The 24,663-nt window shown below is 40.8% G+C and overlaps 1 long non-coding RNA gene across 1 annotated transcript; it reads right to left on the reverse strand.

Annotated features, from left to right (window-relative positions):
* Positions 1 to 8,981: 8,981 nt before the first annotated feature.
* Positions 8,982 to 23,914, reverse strand: LOC127479234 (uncharacterized). Its single transcript, XR_007907509.1, has 5 exons — positions 23,553 to 23,914; positions 23,017 to 23,073; positions 18,066 to 18,231; positions 17,713 to 17,847; positions 8,982 to 10,306 (listed from the first exon to the last, which is right to left on the reverse strand). It is a non-coding gene; the product is annotated as an uncharacterized LOC127479234 (long non-coding RNA).
* Between the last annotated feature and the right edge of the window lie 749 nt (positions 23,915 to 24,663).

Below are 24,663 nucleotides of genomic sequence, written 5' to 3' on the forward strand. Positions count from 1 at the left end.
CATACTTTGAACATTTTTATTTTCTGAAAAAGTTATCTTGATTGGTGAAACATAATGAAATGTGCTAAAACTAAGCCCTGCCTTAGGCACCAGGGGCTGTCAGAATGGTCAAGGCTGGACTGGGAGCACAGAAAACTGTTGTTTCAGCTCAGCCTGCCTACCTTCTTCCTGCCCACCAGAGAGCTCCCAGCACAGTCATACCCATCAGGCAGCAGACAAGGCCATGGAGAGCCTTAGAAATAATTTTAATGGCCTTTGGCAGGACTAACCTTTGCAAAGTTTATATTTTTTAGTCTGTGCTTTAAGGTAGAAGTTGGTGATGCAGTAGCTGGTGATATGTTTCCGAAGAGACAATGCTGGTGGATTTTGGAGCAGAAAAGAGAATTTTATCCTCAACTGATAAACTAAGGGACTAGAAGGGGTCAGAGACTGACTGCCTTTGTGTGTTATACAGCACTGAGCACAGTGGGCACAGAGACTGGAAGAAGAGATGCCAAAGAACAAAATAAAGCAGAAGGGAGAAACCCTTTTACAGCTGCCAATCTCCAGGCAAGCAAAGCCCATAGCCCCCCTCCTTCCCCATCCTCAGGGAGAGACCAACTGCTGCAGGACTTACAGGAACTAATCCTGGCAATGACAGACAAGACCCAAGCCTCAAAAACCTTAGGAAAGAACAGCTTTGTAGACACACACTAAAAAAAAAGAAAAAAAAAAGGAACAAAACCCAAAACTTGTCCCAAGCCACGATAGAGACTTCTTAGATCCCACGTCACTGACACGATAGTCAGCAATGGTGCTATTGTGTCAGTGCAGTTGCTTGCTCATCATCACGAGAGGCTCAGCACAGCTTCCAGATGCCAGGACAAAAAACTCAGTCCAGGTATAGCTCATCCTGCTGTGAGTCAGGGCTGCTGGCAAGACCCTGGCACTATTCCCAGGCCTTCTGGTTGTAGCAAAGGAGACAAGGGAAACATCACAATTTTGTCTCTGAAAATAAGAGCTGATGAGGTTTATTTACACACAGCAGCAGCTCACAATTACCTCAAACCCTTGGGTATCTCAGTTTTGCACATCATGCACACATTACAGAGCATAAAGGGTTCGTCAGTGCAGGTCTCTGGTAACCAGGGAAAAGCCCAGGGAGCTGAATCAAGATAGGTGTAATGCAAGCACCTGGGGAACCTCAGAGATGCCCCATAAGGTTTCTGTGTGCTCAAGAAACGCTCCTTCCTACACTTTGAGCCCAAATCCACAAACCTGTTAAAGAAAAGCTGATTTTCTCAGAATTTTCTACCTCCTTAGGAAACACACAAAATGGAAGCTCCTGATCCTTGGGACCATTACTGTGGCCCAGCAGATCATCAACAACAGAAAGATTTTTGTTCATAACCCTATCCTTGATCACAGCATTATTACATTGCACTTACCTGAATGACTCCCGCAGGTTTTGGTGACTTCAGCCAGGTAACTGCACATTACACAGCTCCATCAGTGACTGCTCATCCTTTCACTGAAGTTCAGCCACCTCAGTGAAAACCAGACACCAAAGGGAACCTTCATCTAACAATCAAAACTGTTTCTGAAAGCCAGGCTGAGGAGCGAGCACCACATTTTTAAAACAGCCAAGAGAAGACCTTTCCTCACAAGCTCCCCTCACCGTAAGAGCCCAAAGTGTGCTGGCAGGCATGACTTTATACCCCCAGGTTGTGGGGCAGGTGTGCTGGGGCTAAGTGTCTGCAGCTGGAGGGAGGCTCAGGGCAGGACAGGGCTGATGGTAGAAGCTTCAGCACCTGTGCTTGGGCAGCTTCACCCCTGGGGCCCTTTGTTCTGCAACTATTATTTGAAACATTTCAGGACAAAGCCTTTTAAATTTCAGAATCAGAGATACTCTTACAGACTTTGACACTGTTTGCCAAGTTTTGGTGTCAAGAAAAGTTGTTTGTTTGTTGGGTTTTTTTGGGAGGGGAGAAATAAACTTTCACTGCAGAGTGACCTGCAGCAGAAACAAGTGGCTGCAAAGCAGGAGAGCAGCAACTGGGGCATTACTGTCTGTGCTGGCTGCAGCACTCTGCAGGCACAATGCTGGTCCCTACTTGTTTCTCTCAAGAAACAGGCTGTCCTGGTCCAGTGCCATCTAGACAGTACGTCCTTGCTACATGTTCAGGTCGAACACAAAATCTATCCTGCAAGCAGGTGCCAACTGGAACAAAAGCATCTTCAAAAACAAGTATTCCGTCTCCCTGTCTCATTGTCCTATTTCTGGAAAACAAATCAGTGCTTTACAAAGGCAAAAACATGCCTTGCACAAATACAGCTTTTTTCTTATTTGGAAGATACACAACTGCCTTCAAGCTTTCCTCCTTCTCCTGCCATTCCAGGGGAGAAAAAAAAACAACCAACCAAAAAAAAAAAAAAAACAAAACAAAAAAACCACAAAAAAACAGAAGAGAAATTAAGTCAAATATGCTTTATTACTTATTAGCTGGTAATGTAATACCTTCTGACAAGCTGATCAGTGGTAGCAGGCGGCTGTGGAAGTCACTACACAGATTGTTTAGAACGAAAACAGGAATGAAAGACAGCTCTGAAAGGGAGTTTTTGCGCACAGCTCAGCCATCCTACTGTGCCCAAACCAAGTACTGTTATCCAGTTAATTTAGTGAATGAATCCCTCAGGGTCTCCAGCCATCCACCCACTACAGCTCATTAGAGCCCAATATCCGACTTTTCATGTTGTATCACTGAAAGCACTTATGCTTAAAATGTAATTAAACTTAAAACAAACAAGGTCTCTTTCCCCCACTCCGCAGCCCTGGGACCTGCCCCCGGCCCTGCCCGCACGGCCAAAGGCACCTCCGCCGCGTTATTTGGGAAAACGCCGCGCGCTTCCCCCACCGACGGCGTGACATTTGCCCGACCGTTCATCCTGTGAGCAATTAGAAATCTAAATACTGGGTGTAATGCCTGGCTATTGGGATTTAGACTCACAGATCTCTTACAAACGAGTAATGCAGTAAGACTTGCTGTCCGACGAGGTGTCTTATTGAAATATCCCAGGCTGGTTCGCTTGTCACAGCTGTCGTTTCAGCCATTTGCACTTACACTGTATTGCTTTCATTACAAAAATAGAAATTTGTGTCCTAAGTGCTGTTACATTACTAATGCTAAATATTTAATTCCCCGGGGTTCTAATTATGGTTGAGCACTGGCAACACTGATTCTACTTTTTAATAACAACTGTAAAAGCAATTTGAGCATTTTTCAATTAATTAAATACATAGTGTACGAGTAACCTCTTGTCATTTTGCCCTCCAGGACCTGAGCTAATTTGCGTGGAATAAAATGTTTTGAAAATTAACTGATATACTAGTCTGATCATTGTTGTTCTATTAAATTATAGTCTGTCAAATGAGTGGTGTATAATAGTTACATACCGTACCGTTTCCTTATTTATGACGGCAAAAGCGGTAGCTTTTTGAAAAAACTTCTCCAGCACATTTCTAGAGAGCACACACTGGAGAGGCCTAATTAACAAGCAGGAGATGGTCTAGGTACCACGGGCATCAGCAGACTTACAGTGCAGGGAGTCTTCAGCGATGAAAAACAAAGCCTCTCTCCATTCTCCAGACCTCATTTTCACCTTCTTTCACAGTTGAAATTAAAAGTGTTAATTAAATGACTTTCCCCTGCATAAACTCTTATAGATTAGTTAGTAGTTTACACTTCAGCACACGGGAATTGACTCACAATATTAAAACACACAAGTAGTTTAGAAATGGTTTTGTCTTCAACTTGCAGAATTGAATAGAAAAAGATTTGTCCATAAAATGAGTTTTTTGGACTACACAGAGAGCTAAAAATACCAACGCTGCTCGTGCAAACATTCAGGTATAAAACTAACTTTTACTGCATACCTAATACGATGCTAAAATTATAAAGTATATTTTTCATTTACACAGTCCTAGAAGTTTAGAACACCAATACACAACAGCACCTTATGTATCCTGGTAAGGAAAACTAACCTCTTCTTTTCCAAATCCCACATTAAGAATGATACAAAGTGAGCTGAGAAGAATTAGTAAAAACCTCAAAATTTTGAAAATGGTTTTTCCACATATTTATTCATAGATGATGAATAACGTTCTTTCAGCATGTATTTTAATAGTGTTTTTTATTTTATCGTGTGCAATAATGGTAAGTCAAACATACTGCTTGAAAAGTGCTGAAGGCTTAAACATTCCAAACTATACAGGTGAAAGTGTGATGGTTTTAGACAAATAACTCAACAGTAAGGGCAACGTTCTACTCTGAAATCACACAAAATAGGGATGATAAACAGCCAGTCCAGACCTTTAAAAGGTCTTAGATAAAGCATTTCAGGAAGCAAAAATGTCTCACAAATGTATGCTGGTGCCACAGGCTTTCTGGGTGAAAGTTGCCTGTGAACTAACTATTGCTATTTAAAAAGATTTTGGAAAAGGCTTCTCCAGTCAGTGTCCTACTGCTCTGAGACTTTCTCTCTCAGGAGGGTTCTGGAGATGGCAGTGCTGTAAGCTGGAAGCGTTCACAAAAGCAGCAGCAGCACATTTCCAGTGCAGGGGGTACTGGGCAGAGTTCTCCACACCATGGGCCATGTAAACAAAACACACGTGAAGTGAGGTTAAAAAACGTTCTGATCTTGAAAGCTCTATGATTCCTACCTCTGCCTGAAATCCATAATCATAACTTTAAGCAAGGAATGTCAAAGATGCTTTAAAGACATAAACTGCTAACAGGAAAGGCAGATTAATTGAACATGCTCAAATGGATATAAAATTGTTCTAATACACTGAAAAAAGAAAGGGAAGGAAAATAAAAAGATCATATTACGCAAAAATTACCATATTGGTGATTATATCTGTTCAACAGACTTTTTGAGGAATTTCTTTTATAACATCTTTGGTCACTGTGTGTGGCAATCACAAGTCTATTTTTTTACACGTTGCAAAAGTATCACACATGTGGAACATTGCACTCATCATGCTACTTAAAATGAAACCAAGCCTCAGTTTATGCTAAGTAAGATTCCTTACTTGGTACCATGACACTTAGTCACTAAGAGCTGCAATTCAAACTGCAGGGTTGCATTTCAGCTAAAAAAAAAAAACAAAAAACAAAAAAACCCCACAATACACTGCAGATTTCTTTTGGCATTGAGCAAATTAAAATTCTCAGTCAGCATTAGAATACTATTTTTTTCCAAATACATACTAGATGGAATATACAATCACCAAGAAATAAAAGTGCTTAGCTGAAGTATTTGTGTGTAGGTGTATATGTACATACCTTAAACATACACACAGACTAAATATGAAGAACACAAGCAATGTATTGCAATAACAGCTCTCTTCTTAAAGACAGATTTATGTAAGAGTGTAAAACTTGGAAGTTATCTTTACAACTATTAAAAGCTCCCCAGTATCTCTAGATGTCTGCCTTCAATAAATCCTGGAAAGATTCTGCTCACATACTGAGTTTCACAGAATGTGCAGCACGTGTCAACTTCAATAAAATCAGTACAGTTCTTTAATTACCCCATTCACCCAGCAGCTGCTTTAACAAAGTATTTTTCTGAACATGTAAAAATGTAAAATACCAAAAAAATCAGTCATCTGTGTGCAATGACTACTCAGCATCTAACAATAATGGATATACTGAAGGAAAAAAAGGTGAGTCATGCCAAGCCCTTAATTCTCAGGGACTGACTGTAAAGCACTTACAGTCAGCATTAAGCTTTTAAAACTCTAACCCTAATTAATCGTAAACAAAGAAATAAAGACCTCACAGTTAGTTTTAAAATCTTAAACACTAGCACATAACTTTAAATAGTTTTTCTGCTTTTTCTGATTCACGCAGCATTCTTCCCAGGTAAAATATGGACTTCTGCATGAACACAGGTTAACATACAAGTTAAAAAATAACAACACCTATTTAAACACAATTATACCTGGCATTTTGGACTTCAGTGGTAATGTATTGCTTGCCATAGAGCAGAAAACATCCCCGTTAGCCAAAACCAAAGGTGCACAAGATTCAGAAATCTATGTGCACACAACCTCTCCCCTTCTCCAAACACTTATGCCCACGAGTCTTTTCATGGTACAGGACAGCAAACACCCTCTTCCCAGGCTGTAGGGAGCTTGGAAGTGTATGAGTTGTACACATTTATTTCAACCTTGGTGACAGCACAGCAACGAAAAGCCCATTAAAAAGAAAAAAGTCAGATAACTGGATACAATCAACTTGTAATCATTTTCTTATAACGCGTTAGTGAAAGAGAGCCAGCTAACTAATCTTAGCACAGAACAAACCTAATTTATACACAGCAGGATGTTGTCAGATTATTTTAAAGCTAATAATTATTTCTAGTGGCAAGGCAACGTTACATTTTGTAGAAGTATACACTTTGTAGAAGACATTTGCTCTGAAAAAAAGATGTTCATGTCTGACGGGGGGGGGGGAGGATGGATGAACAAGAGAAACCCACCAAAGCCTTTGAAAAAAGCATGGCACTAGGAGACACGAACCTTACCAATGGCCCCCCCCCCCCCCCAGTCCTTTTTTTGAAGAGAAGCTTAAATAACTTTGAGTAACTTTTCAGTAGAAGCGGCCATACTATGAAGATATTTGCTACACGGAGACTTTTCACTCCTTTCCAAGCCAAAAGGATGTCTAAGATGACCCAGTCTGACCCCAGGTGTTGCAAAAGCCACAGAAGCCTGTGAGGAATTCCTCTACCCCACCCAGTCATTTGTTCAAGCATATACCTCTATAAAAACATTTCATCCTCACCCAAAAGATAGAAAATCTAATATTCCCTTTCTAATAATTTCTAATGATTCATTGCCCTTATTAAAAGTTTGCTCCTTTGTTTGTCATTAACTGATTTTTATCTCTGTATATTGTCAACACATACTGCCTTGAAAATGTTTTGCTATGTCTGGAGCATTCAAATAGTCATATAAAACCAGGTGTCCCATTACAGATGTAAAGATTACTTTCAGAAATGCACCTTTTATTCAATCAAGTTAGAACTGAAGTTAAAGGAGTTAGAAGGTAACCATATAGTACCTATTAAGAAGGTAAACTATGTTTTGTCGAACATATTTGTGGAGAACATATAAAAAATCATGTATTTATCATAATAAACACACAATTATGCATGGGATTCCTGATAGATTCAGACAGATTATAGCAATCACCAAAGAGCCAGGAAGTCTATATGAAACCAACCTTTTATTTGGAGTATTTATAAGAAGAAAATCTGCCTTCTCTGAAGTTTTGTTTTCTTTTTAGCACCCTAAAAAATATGGCAGTCTTAACTATAGTATTTGATCATTTTAAATGCTTGGATGTAAAAATTTACTTACTGGGGTAACAACAGTTACAGGAGCAACAGTGTTCTATGTAAGACATGTTATTTTGCAGTACTGGTTTACCTATGTGTTACCACTTAAGCAGGCAAAAAGATTACTGGGAATCACAAGCATTTCATTAAACATTTTAACCTTGGTACTACAATAGTCCATATTAAGATAAAAAGAATTATATGAGTTATGGGCTGTCTCAGAAAGATGTGGAGGTTTGTTTCCACTTAGTTCCTGGTCAGGGGAGACATCTAACAGTCCTTTGGAGGAGATATATTACTTCTGAACCCAGCACTGATACTGAGAGCTCAGCCATGGGATCCTGGGCTGCTGCAACAGGGCACAGCTCTCACACCTGGAGCCACACCCCACTTCCCCACAGAACTGCAGAGACTGGATCGTGGCAAGCTGAGGATTTTGGAAACTATGTGCCTGGCACTTTGCCTCCTTGAACTATGCACACACCAAGCACCACACTACATGTATAGGCTAACGAGGTAAGAAAGACTTTGACTGAAGAGTCCAACATCTTCTCAACATGTACATAGTCAATTCAACTCAAAACCTGGCAGAAAACCAATAGGTTTCCCACTGTCACATCATAACTACAATTTTTTACACAGAATTTTAAAATACCAGTGAATTCTAAGTTTGTGCACATTTCCAAATCTCTCTTTAAGCCTTAGTCCTGGGACCCAACCTGCCTCATCCCTTCACATTACTATTTTTCAGACCCACAGTTCAGGGAACAGCAGATGTGGGCTGCAGCCTGAAGACACTGTGATAAGGCAGTGCTGCCAAGGATAAACCAGCCAGGGGAGGCAGTCCTTTGCCTGCAAAGCAGCATCTGCCCCTTACACACCATTTCCTTTCTAGACATAGTACATTACTTTCCTTCCTTACATAGGGTACAATATGGCCAGTGCATACTTCCTCATTCTTTACCATAAGGCCAATGAGAAGACAATAGATGCCATGCCAGCTGAGCTGGATATTCAGTCCTTTCTATGACTGAACTCTGTTCTTTTCATCTGGCACTGCCCCGAGAGGAGATGAAAGCAGCATTGCTGCTCTCAGGTTTCTGAGGATTAGAAAGCCTCTTGTTCCTTGTACCCTCGAGCTGTCTATAGGACAGCACCTACACTCCACAGCCTTCTCACAAGAAGGGTCAGTGCTGACGGAGCTGTTTAGCACACTATTGTTTCTCAGTATGACTTTGAGTACTAGAGATTATCCATACCATTATAATTTTGGCACAGGGAACATCAGGAGCTTGGATGCCTCATCAGACTCCAGCACCTACTGATTCAAACTGGAGAAGCAGCAGCAGCCACTCCTGCTGGAGGTGTTCTTGCCTCTTCACTCAAGGCAGCTCATGTCAAAAGCAGTTCTCCTGAGGCATGTGTTGGCTGAGGCAGCCTCTTTGATGAGTAAAGCACGACTGTGTGTTCTCTAGATAATGGAAACATTTGTACGATTCCCGTACCTTGACCAGATATGTTTTCCTGAAATAGGTGTCTGCCACGTACACACACTTATGTCACATCTCTCCCCTCACACTGGCACACGGAAGGAGTAAGTCAAAAAGCACAGGTTTATTTTGTATTATCCAAGATATCCATGAAATGTGAATATTATACATGACATAACTGCACAGCTTTCTAACACGTCCAATTTTTACAACAGCCGAGAGATGCAAACTGCACCTGCTGAAAAGGCTACACCAGGACCAGTCCTCAACAACCCTCTTGTCAACACACCACCCTTCCCAGACACACCGTCCTCACAGCTGGTCTGTGTATTCCCTGCCCTTTCATCAAAGTGACCCAGGGTGATAGATAACTAATATTTGATGACACGATTAACTTTGGCTGAAATGAGTCTGAGTGTGCTCAGGGAAGCAGTTCAGTTTGCTTCCCTAGCAGGGGCAATAACCTCCCGGAGAGAGCGAGCAAGCAAGCGTGCAAGAAGCCTCCTTCTTTAACCAGCACAGCTGCTGACAAAGGAGGCTGTATCTCTTGCCTTCTCTGAAGTTAATCCCAGCAGTTTAAAGCAGACTTGTGAAAAAAACATGAATCTGAAGTAACTCTAAAATGCTACTCCAAGGACACATTAGTTCCACTTGAGCCAAAGTATATGCCAGACGCAATAGGTCAGGTTCTAGTCGAAGAGATTGCAGAGAAAGTAAGAGCTAATAATTCTTAATTTGGCATAACATGACGTTCCCAACAGCTTCTCTCTCTCCTTCCAGTAATTGCATCTTGGCAGTGTACATATTAAAAAAATTATTGCACAAAAGATGTTCTGTTGGGGGGGAATAGGAAAGCACCTTTCTTTGTGTCATTTTGAAAACTGAAGACACTTTTACTGAAAGGCAAAATATGCTGATCAAAACATGACGGGGACAAAACCTCATTCATTCCTTATTTGTTTAAGAATTACCAAAAAGAAGCATTTTTGCAGGAGGCTAAGGCAACAGTAATTTAGACAATAATAAATTGAGCATTGTAAGAATAACTATTCCATTGAATAAAAGAACTCTGGCAAGAAACTTTTCACATAGCATTCAACAGACATTCAAATAAATGAATGAAGTATGCAAGTTAAATTACTTCAAAAATAAAGACTTTCCAGAGGTTTACCATAATGACAACATTGTATAGAAAGATACAATAGCTCTTTGTAGCCTAAAAATTGTCAGTTTTATTTTACAAAGATGACTTGCAAAAGCATCTTGTCAGGACAATTGAGTTTTGAGGAAAAAACAACCTGTCATTTGATAAATAGATGAAATTAACTGTCATTAAAGCCACTTAAGCACTCCTCCTTCCTGTTATCCTTCTCATCTTGGCAGTAACTGATAAGAAGATTTCAGGGAGGCTCAGTCATTGATGGCAGGATCTAGAAAAGAAACAATTTTGCATACAGTTATCATTCACATTCACAGCTTCTAGTTACTCTATTTCACTAACCTGCACTTAATTGGCTTCCTTCTGCCACTGGCATGAGCACAATGGACCACATACTTCATACAAATCACCACTCACTGCTGCAATTACACCTTATACCACGAGAATATCGAAGTGGTTGCAATGCTATCATGTTGATAGTGCATACAGAAGTAAAATTAACAAAGTCCTGTTACCCACCAACTATGAATTGCTAATACCAGCCATGTGTGTCAACCAGTAGGGACCAGACATTACTTATTATCATGCAGTTCATTACTTATGGGACATAGCTGAACTTGAGACTGGTAGATTTCTCTGTAACTTCTGGAAAATATACTTCTTGTCAACAAAAACACACCACCAAAATAAATGAAGGACCAGATGCAATGGTTACAAGAGAATTAGTGAAGAGGAAAACTACAACTGCCTATTTTCCCAAAAAATTCCAAGATTTTGTTTGGCTAAGCAAGCAGCTTCAAGAGGAAAGGAGGACATGGATTGGGCAAAGAAAAAGATCTGAGCCTGGCATATCCAGAATAACTCCCATGCAACCCTGGAAGGCTGTGTGCATGGCAACCCCACTTCCAACATAGAGTAATTAATTGTATTCCCACATTAAAGCTACCATGGCACACCTCCACCTTGGCAGATTTCTGTCTGGCTTTAATCTTCTCCATCTTCCACATGCCAGGTTCCTCACACCAACTGGCCCTCACTGACAGCTGAGTTTTTAATGCCATACAGTACCTCGATGCAAACAAGTTTTGCCCTTTTTTTCCACCATTCTCTAGACTACACAGCCATTTAGTCATTGCACTGACATAACAATTCCACCTTCTCTACCATAGTGTAGCTGTACATCCACTGATGTGAGAATGGGAAGTGAGGGTCTTTATCCCTACAGGAGCCTTTCACTGAGCAACTTGCATCATTTTTCATGCTGAGGACAGAGCATATGGTCCTTCGAAGGGACATCAAAATAAATATGACAGGTCACTGCAATCATCATACCGAATGAATTCAAATGATGCCATACCTAAAATGAAATGTGTGCACATAATAAAGATTCAAATGACAAAAAAAAAAAAAATCCCCCACCCTTTATCCCTCTTTGAATTATTTATGAATTCTGCAACTCCAGCTGTTGCCACCAGCCCAAGGACATTACTTCATTTTGGGAATGACACTTCACATTAAAAGATAAGTTAACAAAACAAAACAAAAAAGGACACTGTGGGCCCTCCTTAAAAGCCACAGCAAAGCGCAATACATCTTTTCCCAGCATTTACAATGGAAAATAATCAACAATCAATTCCGTTCATGTTTCTCAACTTGTTTCAATAATTCCAGACACAGATTTCAACACTCATGCATTAAAGTCAGCCATGCCTTTTTAACCATTGCAGTTAGGCAAGACTTTCAAAGCATCTTGGATCCCTCACATATTTTTTTAGGGTTATCTCCATCTTGCAGTTCACCATAAACCACTTGCCAGCATATCTAAGATATGATAGTATCTGCGATACTATCAGCACTCGAGTTAGTGACAGTTTTTAGTACATAAAATGGTCATCCCAAGAAAACATGGACATTCTGCATATACACAATATATGCAGTACATTTTTTATTATGCAGTAATTTTTTCATAAATGATAACACCTTCAACATGTGCAGTTTAGGGAACAAAGAATTGTTTTCAACTAATCATGGCATTTAGATTAGCAAATTCTACATAGTGCTATCTGCCCACTCATGGACAGCTCTGATTTGGGTTCCATCATATATTAGTTCTTAGATTTCAAACAAACAAATTGGCAGGGAGTGTGGGGATGGCTCAGCCAGTAAGCACAATTTCCATCACCTACATTAACATGCACTCCTTCCCTCCCACACTCTTTAAACTATGAACTCATTTTGCTTGGCTGATCTGGAGAGCAAGATAACACAGATGCTGAGTAAACAGGAAAATAATAACTTTTTTTAAAAAAATCAACCATTGGTTTTGGTTGCTACCTTATTCATAGTGGAATCTGATTATTAAATAGGTATAGAGATCTGAACTGTTACACAAAACCACCCACACCATTAACATCGCATCACCTTTCCACTACAGGAGCATATTGATGCACTGTGTTCATGTCAGGTCTGAAATTAACTGAAATGGGTCAAAATTTGCAAGTTGCCAAGCCTGGAGGGACATATGACCCGTAAATATTAGCCCTTCATGATTTACCAACAGCCTCTTCTCTGCCACAAAGGAGATTACTGTGTTCTTACCCATGACCTTCATTTCACAGCGTTTTACGCTTTTACTGTTACCTAACTGAACAGCAGTTGGGTTTATGTTCTGCTCCTGGGAGATCCCAAATTCCATAGGAACTTTTAACCAGTTAATTATTTGGGAATGTTTTTTGTCTGAGTTTTTATTTTTTTCTCCTCCATAATCACCTGAAAGTGGACTCACAGTTGTCACAATTCTAACACCAAAAGGAGATATGTGAATAAACCTCAGAGCTTCCAAGGTACCAGGAATCTCCAGTATTCCCCACATAGCTTGCAAGTCATTTGTCAGCTTTCTGCAGCCAAGTGTTGCCTTTAGTGCCAAGCACATGGTTCAGACCTGAGCTAGAATGCCAGACATTTAATAAGCAAACTCATCTTTGGGAAAAGCAGCAAAGCAAGAGTTGTTACCTGTCTTGCAAGTGAAACAAGCCAATGGCTTGCAAGCAGAGCCCACTTTAGTTTCGCTGTCAGCAGTACCTCCAGCAGTATCTGCTGTTATTCAGTTTGGTACCACTGAGCTCATGCAGTGTTATTCAGGAAAAGGAGATGTTGTTTAAGCAAACGTTTATTTGCCCTTCAGTCTGCATCAGAACTGGCACCCAGCCCTGATCAGTCTCCCTCTTCCTTGCTACTGTGAGAAAGCTACCAAAAAAGAGCATTCCCCTCCCATCTCCTGCTGTTGGCCAAAGAAATAAAACGTACAGAAACAAAGAAAACAGGCAGAGAACTCGGGATGTGTAAAATACCACCGAGCAGGAAATTAAGGTTCAACATTGGAACATTTGTAGACCTCTTGTAACATTTAACAAGAGCCCCAAAGTCTCCTGTTGTCAGGGCTATATATTTGAGTCTATTACTGCCTCACCATTAATAATTCTCAAAAATTTTGGAAATCCCAGGTGCTGTGCACAAACCCTCTCAAAAGTACAATTATTTACAGTCGTAACCCACTCAAAAGTACATCACATTTTTTTCTGAAAATTAACAAAGTAAAAACAGGAACATATCTCACATTCCAGGGTTGCCATTTAACTCTCAATGCCACAGGTTCTCAAGTGCCTCCTGAAATACTTTCTAGCTGTGCTAAAGGAATGACATTTGGAAAAAAAATCACCTGTGTGCTGATAGGAAAACATCCTTCTGAAGATTTTCACAAGCTAGTTGGATGCAATTGAAGTCAGTCCTCAGAAAATAAGGGAAGTCGTCTTCGTGCCCAAACATGCTCACTAAATGCTTCTGGCTATGACATCGTTTCATAATTGACACATTATATAAAAACACCTCAAGAAGATATCTTTTTGTGTATGTCTGGATTACACAGCTATTTATACCCAGTGCCTCTGCAGAGCCTTCCCATTGTTGCACAATGCTCTTGAATACAAATGACCAATTGATCCTTTCACATGATAGGGTGGTTTGGTGGGGTTTTTTTTAGCGTTCGATTCTTTCAATGGTAAAAAGAATTGTACCTCAGCATGGTCTTAAATCTAATCCTTACCCTGAACAACTGAAGTACATTCGTATTAATCTATTAGATGCTTTTCCACACCACACCTATGGCACTGCATAAGTTACTGTAATTTAAATGAATCACTGCTTGAAAATTCTCATTTGGTAAGAAAAATGCAGTGCTCCATGGTACAGAAAGAAAAATGTGCACTATGGTAACTAAGTTTTATAACACAGTATATCTGGGTGCTCATAAACCAGCTACTCTAAACTGTTAAAGGACAAGAATATTAGACTGATCACACAGAACACGCATCATTATGCCAAGAAGTCAATAACATGAAATCAAATCTACAGTTTATTTAGATATATTTCCATGCCCATATTCAGAATCCACATTAAAAATGCCATTAGGCTGGCTGAAGAATATTACTGCAAAAGACATTTACACCAACAGTAATTCTATCTCTGTCCTGGATAACTTGCATTATTCTCTTTAAATGTTTGATCTCCTGAAATATATTGAAGACAAAAACTTGGGGGAAAAAAAAAAAGAAGGGAAAAAAAAACCAAACAGAAAATCCCTGAAGTTCTTTTGTTACATTATTCTACATATTACTACTGTTTAAGGATGAGTTGTTTAAGATTGCACATTTCAACTATCTAACAGTAAAGAATGAAAAGCTTCTTGCTACAAGCTAAAAAGAAAGTCTTTACCATGCTCCTTGAAGAGCTCATTTTCACATTACTCAGGCTTCATTATGCTGAATCAATATTCGTTTAGTCACTGGGGTTATTGACATATTTTAAAATAAAAGTATACCCTTCAGCTACTGCACTCATTACGGGTAATTTGTCTTGTCAGGGAGCAGGGAATATTATCCCAGTCTTTCAGGGGCTGACAGCCCATGGAAATACCTCCCCTTGGTTACAACTGTAAATAATTTTAAGGTAAAATATTGAAAAATCAATGACTGTTTCCTGCAATCTGTCACAAACAAATCAATCATAATCTGCACAGCCAGAGAGTATGATTTGAAGGAGATGAGAGCAGATGTAATTCTTGGCTGGAATCTCTCATTTCAAAATCACTTCACATAATGGTGTCATCATTTAAACACTTAGCAGTCACTGCAACTGCCACTCATAACATCTAGTTGGACAAAACCACAAGGAAGAGGAGGAGAAATGCCACTGCTGTTATGTAAACAAACACTTTATTTCAGTGGTTGCAACATTAGCAAATTCTACAGATAGAACAGCAAGGCTCCCCTCTCCACAAAAGTCCAAGACACTTTTCTTTCTCAATGGGAGACTCAAATTAGCTTCCCAAAATGCAAACCATTTTAAATTTTAAAACAAAACTTCATAAGGTTTCATAAAAGGTAAGCAATAATATCTAGTACTAATACTACTTCTAAAAATATTTCAGTTTCATTCACTCCAAACCACTCGTAACAGAATTATGCACCAAATTCTTAGTAGATTAAGGAAGGAGAATTATCTGAGGTACCTTTGTCTTTTTAAGAGCAATAAGGATTTCAAGGCTTCTTTGTCCCCTACATATTACATTTCACATCTAATTTTCATTAAGCACACAATGATTCAACTTTAGGGTAGGGAAAAGACTGCAGAGTACAGGGGAAATAAAGTCATAATATGACTTTATATAAATGAACTGCCAATATATTTTCAACTTGCATTTAAAGATTAAATGTTGTATACGGAATTACATTTTTATAAAAGATCAATTCATACATAAAGAATTAACTACAGCAGTCAGAATGCTATAAATCCGATCTTTGTAAATGTGAATAATTTGTGTAAAACTAATCTTTTTTTATAGAGTAACACTAATGCTTGGACTGAAATTATTTCCTCATTTGTCCCCCACCTCACTACATTTTCACCCTGACACTACAGAGTTTGAGAGAATTCTCTGCAGATCAGACATGACAAAAAAGCAGCACACAGGATGAAACTGCTGTGCAACTGCAACCATGGGCCTAAGCCTGCATTCCTTGCACAAACAAAATTCACAAACGCTCATGGAGTGTTTCACTCTGGAGTCTATAATTTGAGCTCTTAATCTTTAATGTGCAGAGCCCGTTATCACATACTCATTTTAATCACATTAACCTTACCAACTCCTGAATATTTATCTCACAACTGTGAGACTAAGAAAAAAAATGTAATCAAAAAGATGAAACTATTTTCTCTTTGCTTGAAAAAAAATCCCTTAATGCTGTTTTTTAAAATGAAATAATAGGGTATATTGTACATCAAGTAAACCTCTCCAAGGTTTGCCTTCTTTTAAAGCAGGCTTTAAGTGCCTTTATCTTCTACATGGAAAACACACATCTCTAACTATTGATACACATCAAAACCACTATTGTTTGTAACAGCTGGACAGATTCTCTTTCTTAGCAAAATAAACTATTAAAAAAAAACCCCACAAGTCAAGTCTTAGACCAGAAGAAACAGTGAGTGCCTTAGAGGGTAACTAAGTGTAAATATCAGCCGTGAAGCGGATCAGCTTATCGTGGGGAAAGGCCGCCCTATCGCGAAGGGAAGCGGGAGGAGGCAGGGGGTGAGTAATTGCTAAAAACAAATGTAGCTCCTAGAAATGAGTTGCAGTACCTCACTTTTTCCCTGGGTGAGATCTATAATGAAGCTATCCGACAGACAGCCTCAGGCTCCTCAGCCCTTTCCAATCTCCTCACCGGCCAGCGACGCTCAGGGAGGGAAGAGCGTGCTCGCTACATTAAGCCATGGTGGGAGGGAGAAGCACTGTGCCACTCTGAACCTGTCGGCATCTCTCCCCACTGCCATTCCCCTGAGCCAGGCTGTTATTTCTTGTGACAATCACCTAATTAGGTGGGTCAAGAATTGCAGAAGATAGAAGAGATTCATCCTTCCTACATGCCAGCTCTCCTATTTGTAAAAATGAAGGCAATGACTCTTCCCCTCCATTGTAAGGCACTTAATAAATGTTAATAATAATTAAGTCAGTCACATCTCCCAGACAACACTGTCAGATCTTTTCTTGCAATATTTGAGAACTACTGGGCTCAGGAGGGAGCTCCAGACAGAAAAGGACTCACAAATTCTATCCTTCGTTGCAAGAGGTCACGGAGGGCTGTGCCACAACAGACATTTCACAACCACTCCCTGACAAGGGAAGCCCTGAGAAAAAAGAACAGCACATGCTGTGGCACTACAGATGTTTATGGGTCAGCACTGTAAGTGCTATTTTCTGCTGGACAAAGCATTAAGATGCTGTAACAGCTAAGAGGACTGTGAAGTCTTTCTGGTTAAGAAGTTGAACTAGCTTCAATTTCTTGAATGAAAAGGTGTTTTTCTTCATTCCATCTTTATCAAGAAACAAAAGAATTACAGGCTATGAAAGAGCTGAAAAAAGAAAACATGTTAGCTTAAAAAAAGCTATTAGCATTTCCTCTATTACCTACCTTCTCCATTTACTACTCTCACTCATAATGTTCATTTAAGCCACTGGCACATGTTCATTTATTTAATGTACCTCCACATGATCACCAAACAACATAGCAATGCAATATTACATCATGCAACATAATTGATATTACACTATTAGCAATACTCTACCTAATGAAGTTTAAAAGTCTTCATGTTTGGGCATTATGGAAAGAAGAAGAATCCTGTTTTGAAATAGCTCTGCCTTCCAATTCTCTTCATCCCTTCTTCAATATTGCTGAGACCATCTCATCTCACTGAGCTCACCTGGAGGACAAAAATAGAAAGAAAAGAAGAGCATACTTATTACAATTCTTATCACCTGCACTGCATGATCTTCTCAACAGAAACAAGACTAAAGCTGATGTATGGGGAAACATTAATTTTGGATTTTGTTAGAGACTGAACCTACTACCAAAAGGAATGTGCCACTACTGTAATGACTTGTTTAATGAATCATAACATACAAAAAGCAGACTACTTACCATTAACTCTGAATAGGACTTAATATGATTAAAAAGAGCTGCAAGCCCAGATGCATTCTGGCTTGTATGAGGTCTCTTCCCGTACTCAGGCAGGTATGGGATAGGATGGACTGCTGGGTTCATTTTCCCCACTGTGAACCTCCCTGCTTCTGCTCGTGGGTGCATTCTATAAAGACAAAAACGCAGACATGTGGAGGGGCTCACCACAAAGAGGTGCCTATGGAAATCAAAGAGCTGTGGAATACAAAAATTTAATGGCATTTAGCTAATGAATCAGTAACAGCATTAATAACTTGCTCTTGCTCAAAAGCACAACAGTCTAACAATCATATGAGCACGGACACCAACTTAAATCTGAACATGTGTGGGACAAGCAGAGAGTTCCAGTTAGGTAAACTGAGGCTGAAGTTACATGAACAAATCTAGGTCATGGGATGTGCCAGAAACGGAAGAAGAAAAGGTCTAGTCCCTTGCCTTCTACCAAGTGTTCCCATCCCTTTCTCAGCCAGTATAAAAGTCTCTCAGCCCTTCTGCTGTCTCCTCTCAAAGATCTATCCGGGTGACCTCAGCTTGAGTTTCACTCAGGGACACAGTAGCACAGTTTATACTACAGAGAATATCAGCTGAATTCTAACCAAAGCAATAAATTAAATACTGAAATAAACTTAAGAAAAAGCATAGAGAAAAAAATACCTTTAAAATAACCTTTGAAACCCAGGCTCTACAGAGCTGTCCCTCTTCTCAAGAGACATTCATGAAACCTAATGTCTACAGAAGCTGGGATACAGTAAGGTCCTTCCTAGATAACAGCCAGCAAGCCAGCACAAACAAAGTAATTCTTGCACTGCCAATATCATAAAGAAGTTGTAGGCACCTTTTTATAATGACAGAGTATTCTTAATAAAAGCTTCAAGCAGGTTTTACAGCTGCATATTATCCAATGAAACCAGTAATAAACTGTGCTGTAGAATTATTTAGTGCAACTCCAATACACCAAGAGCCACAGCCTCAGTTTTATTTATCACACAGGCTAAAATGTTAGTTCTTGGCTTTACAGTAGCAGTCAAGCCTGTAGCTATCTTTTATTCCAGCACGCTGCCATCTGGATATTGATAGTTTGCTATGGGATATGAAAGAAGAGCACAGTTACCTAATACAGCTTAATTGAAAACAGAGGACCTACGTATTATACCATGCATTATTCTATATAAAATTAAATCTGAAGGGCATGAAAATTTCTGTAGGTGTCAGCACAGATTATTTCAGAGGTAAATGCTATGTTCTTGATCTGTGCTCAAAATGCTAAGGAATATTGCAAAAAATATGTGCTTATGAAAAGAAGGAGCTAGGTTTTGCTCCGTTGTGAAAAAAGAAGTTGCTCAGGAAGATGCATCTCCTTCAGGAAAAGAGTGACCAGTCCCAAGTTTATTAGTACCGTAAACTCTGTTATAATAATCCATATTCACCTTGAAAGGTCCAACTGCTTTGCTTTTTTCCCCTCAAACAATGACTTATGTATTAAAAAACCCACATTATTCTGGCTCTACAAATACACACGTTAATATGAAAAAAACCTAGTTTCAAGAATCATTCACATTTGCATTATCCACATTAAGGGACAGAAACTAAAAAGCTCTAATATTAATAAAAACCAGAAATTATTAACTGCTAAAAAGAACTATTTGGGTGTAGGGCTAGAAAGTCTGCCTGGCTCTATGTTTCTCCTGAGAGAGGTACCGCTGAGCTCTTGCAAACACCAGCCATAAGGACTGCAAATATATGTAAGTAAAGCAGATAAAGCACAAAACCTTTGGAACACAACACTGCTATTAAAAGTCACCCACCTCTAACACCCACACGGGAGGCCAGATTCCAGCTACAGGAGCTCCCACCATGCTGCAGCACCTGCATTCAAAAGGGATTTTGCCACCATATGGGAAACTATGGGCACACACACGTCCCATAAAATGGCACGGGGAGCCACAGCCATCCTTCCCACTGAGTTGCTCTTCATTTGTTATAAGGACCAACTAAGAGTAGATGCAGTTTGCTTTAAGTGAAAAACTTGTTCCAGACATGAAAGAGAACAGTTTTTCATTTTTCACCGAGAGCCTATTTTCTGCATATGTCCATGGAACTGTAAGTAAAATAAACTCTAAAGACATTCCTAACTTAGTCCATATTATGCCAACAAATTCAAGCAAATAATGCCATTTAAGTTAATTACAGGAAACTTCAAGGAAACTGAAATACAATTTCAGGTTCTCCCACAATGCTGTCAAGATCTTTGGAGTTACATGTTCAGTACAATAACTAGGTGCTTAAAAGGCTTGCCAGCTGCACTTCTGTGTTTTATTCCACTCACTAAAAAGGTTTGCTGAAGCAATTTAAAAAAAAACAACTGAGACTGATAATTGGGTTCCCTCTAGCAGACAAAAAATTACTTTACATAGAAAGGCTTGAAAGAAAAACAAAACTTTATCTAAGGTAACTAATATCCAACTGCTAGACACAGAAGAGTTATTCCAGGTGTTCACAAGTTTATATCTCAGACCACAAACACAGAGTGTGAACAAGGAGCATCTTGGGCAATGTCAGTGCAGGCAAAAGGAACAGCAGAGCAGTGGAGGGTGTCTTGCAGAGAGAGCTCTTCCCAAGACTGTTCACCTAGGCTAAGAGCCACAAAACACCAGCATTTCCACTGCTCTCACTGACCCTGTAACTCCCAGCACTTCATCCTAGGGAAGCCAGCAGCAGTATCTGCAGTAGTGTCCCTAAGTTTTACAGCCAATATTTTACATGCATTTTTTTTAGCTCTAGCTCAGTTAATAATATACTGATTTAACATAGAAAGACACAAGCCCCTCCCTCCTCTTTGCATGCTAATTAGTTTTACTTCCATGGTAGTGCAAAGATGAGAAAAGAAAATTTTTTTCTCTTCATGCCTAATTTAAAAAATGAATATTCACGTGTATTTATTTCTCTCTGTTATGAGTTAACACTTTTAAATATAGTGTATAAAACATCTCTTATCAGATGCTTCCAGCAGCAATTTCCATCTGAGTCTCAGGGGTTTCTTTTTATAGGCCAGCCTTATACAAAACACAATATATGGGAGGGGGATTACTTTTTAAAATTTTTTTAAGAGGATTCCCTTACAGATCTCTTGGTAATATATTCACAAATCGAATTGGAGAAACAAATCATTCAGTAAGTGTCTAAGGTCAGGTACTCTGATAAAGAAATATCAAAAAGGTTTTGAGAAAACAGCCTCCTTCTCATCTACGCTTGTAAAAAGAAAAAAAAAAAGTTGAAATGATCTCCTAATGCATCTCCCTTCATAATTCATGCCGAAAGATGACATTTTCTCAGGATCTTAATTAAGATAATGATGAACACCTGTGTCGGCATTCTTTGGCAAGACAGCATTATCCATCATAATCTTTTAAGTACTCTCAAAAAAACCAACAAAATCGTATGACGGAACCAATCTGTTGCCTCTCCTTGCACTAAGTTTTACATCTCAGACACACACAAGAACGATTAGATCTTTAAAGACTGCAATAAAAGCGGGATCGTTAGATTTTAAAGTTTCAACAGAAAGTAGCTACTAAAGTAATTAAATTAAGGTGTATCATATCCAAGATATCCAAGTTTAACTCCATTCACTACAAGCCACCTGGAACCAAACCACTCACAGTTAGAGTCTACCAATGGCTGTACTTTTAAAATACAGTTTGCTGTTATTTTAAAGACGCCTCTGCTTCTTTTTCTGCTCCCAGAAAGAAAATATTCACAGCTGATCCCTATTACATACTTAGGCACTAATTTATTAAGCTATTTTACGCTGTGCCACATATGTTTGTATACCCTAAATGAAATTATGCAAAAGAAACCAGTGTAGAAAAACAAATATGCAAATTCAAATGTTACTACATTTTGGGTCATATTTTGTGCAGGCATCTCAAATCCAAGTTGCCCTCTTGTCAAAAACCCTACTGGAGTCCGACTACTAAACTAACCAAAGATCCTTTCAAACAGCCGTGCAGGACTAGCCCATGAGACTGAAGATTATAAAAATAGTGATTTTAATTATTTATTTATATAAGCAGAATTTAAATTCACATGCCTTTATTTAAATAAAGTTAAGAATGCACTTCCCATCGTTAAGCAAGATTTTAAGGGTAAATGTTTCTTCTATTGAATTAATAATTTATCTGTCAAAAAATTATGAGAAAAATATATAAAGTCCAGAAATTTAATATCAATTTGCAGTGATAAAGTTTCACTGGCAGCTACACAGTACTCAGTCTCCTGATACCAAGAACTCATCTATACTTTCAAATGTACCTACCTTCAGTAAAAATGAAGAGAAGCAACAAATGCATCCTCAAGCCCCACATTTGTTAACAGAACTGACAGAACAACATAAACAACGGTCTTGAAACAAACTTATTTCCCTTCAACCACATAGCTCAAAAGTCCTGTAAAGCAGATTAGTCTTAGGCTTTCACATTTTAATATGCCTATCAGAGGAAAAAGTTGCTGTGACTAGTCATTCAGCAGAGCTATCAATGTGCAAATAAAGCAGAAAATAGAGACATCCTTAAGAAATGAGTCTCAAATTTGATATAAAGTGAAGGTGACAACCACAGCAATAGAACTATAAACTAAATGTTTCAATATCTTGAATAATTATCTACAGTTCTTTTAAAACTGCAAAGAATATAATAGTGGCATAATGCAGCGAGAATGTCAGTTTGATAGACATTTACAATCCTGGCGGCATAAGAGTCCTATCACTGCCGTTTATTAATCAGCTCTGGTATTATGTTGCAATGCATGAAACTATGCATGAACTCACCACAGTTTCCAAAATGTGCGCCTACAGAAGAAAGATTAGTGGAACATCAGAAATAAAGAGGGTAATTTTACATGACGTTAACCTTACCTCCTTCCTCAAAAAAGTCAGACGCCATGGGAAGATGGTTAAAACTTCTGCTTCTCCCTACAAAGAAAGGAACACGGAAAAGGGTTTAGTTATTCTACTACTCGCATATAAAATGAATGTTAAATGTATAAAACTTGACCAGATGATATCTCACTCCCCGAACAAGAGGGATTGTCAGAGGATTATGACAGAAGCGCTTTTGAGTGGGAAAAGAAATGCGGCGCTCCAGAGCAATCGCAAAATGAACCCGGGGACAAACACCGGTGACATCGTGCAGCTGAAAACTGATGAAAGTGCACACCTGTGTGGATCGAGCATGTAAAGGGAGCGTGCGAGCCGGGGACCCGTCCCGCTTACGGGGGCAAAACCGCATGGATTTTAAGAGAGACGAAACTCCGTACACTGTACGTTAAAAAAATAAATTAAAACAAACCAAACAAACAAACCCCCAAAAATAAATGGGAGGGAGGGCGCAAGAAGAGAGAGCAGACAGAGCGCGGCTCGTCAGCATCGCCGAGAAGGGCGCCGGCACCCACCTCTTCTTCCGAACGCCTCTCCCGCGACTGGAGCGGGGTCGGTGTCCCGGTGCCCCGTGTCCCGCTGTCCCGTGTCCCGTGTCCCGCTGTCCCGTGTCCCGCTGTCCCGGTGTCCCCCTGTCCCGCTGTCCCGGGGACCCGGCCCCGCCCGTCAGGGGGCGCCCCAGCGCGCAGGGCAGCGCCGCCGCCGCGCCCCGCGGTCAGACCCGCGGCCCCGCTGCCTCACCTCGGGCCGGGCCGGGCCAGGCTGAGCCGAGCCGAGCTAGGCTGAGCTGAGCCGAGCTAGGCTGAGCCGAGCCGAGCCGAGCCCAGCCGGGCTGGCGCAGGTCGGGAGCGGCCCGCAGCGCCTCCGCGCGCCGTCCTGTCAGCACCGCCTCCGGACTCCCCGGCAAGCGCGGCCCGCGCCGCCGCCGCCCCTCCACACCCCGCGCTGAGGGACAGCCCGGCCGGCCCGTGCGAGGAGCGGAGCGCCCGCCGCCGGCGGGGGCACAGCCACTCATGCGCCGGGACGGCCGGGGGCGGGACTGGCGGGGCCGCGGACTGATGGGTACTGTAGTGCAGTGTAGTGTGGTGTAGTCAACGTAGGGCACTGTAGTGTGGTGTAGTGCGGGCGGCGCCCCCTCACCAGCCCTGCTCCTGCCGCGTCTCCCCGAAGCCAGCGAGCAGAGCGCGCCTTGCCTGGCCGGCCCTTCCCTTCCAGCCCCGGCCCCGGCCCTGCAGCGGGGCTGCCCGGCAGGTCTCAGCCTGTGCCCAGCTGGAGGGCTGTGGATTCTGCCGCCGGGACGGAGCCCCGGAGAGAAGGAGGGAGGGAGCGGGGCGGCGTCGGTGTCGCCTCCACGGCGACACAGGGAGCTCCTGCCCCGGCCTGCTCGTTTTAAAACACACCCCCGCCCCTTGCTGTCTCCGCGTCCGTCCCGCTGGGGACAGAGCCGAGAGCATTAGGGTCGGGGAAATGCGAAAGTTACAAAACAAAATAGATTTTAAAAAAAATAAATGTAATTGTATCGTCCCCCCTCCCTCGACCGAGAAAGGCACGGCGGGTGCGAGGCGGGTCCGGCCCCGCGGCTCCAGGTGACCGGGGGTCCGAGGCGGCGGGAGCGACGCCTTCGCC

Source organism: Manacus candei, unplaced genomic scaffold, assembly GCF_025592945.1.
Source record: "Manacus candei isolate 608988 ecotype Guabito, Panama unplaced genomic scaffold, ASM2559294v1 h1tg000065l, whole genome shotgun sequence".
NCBI classification, from domain to species: domain Eukaryota; kingdom Metazoa; phylum Chordata; class Aves; order Passeriformes; family Pipridae; genus Manacus; species Manacus candei.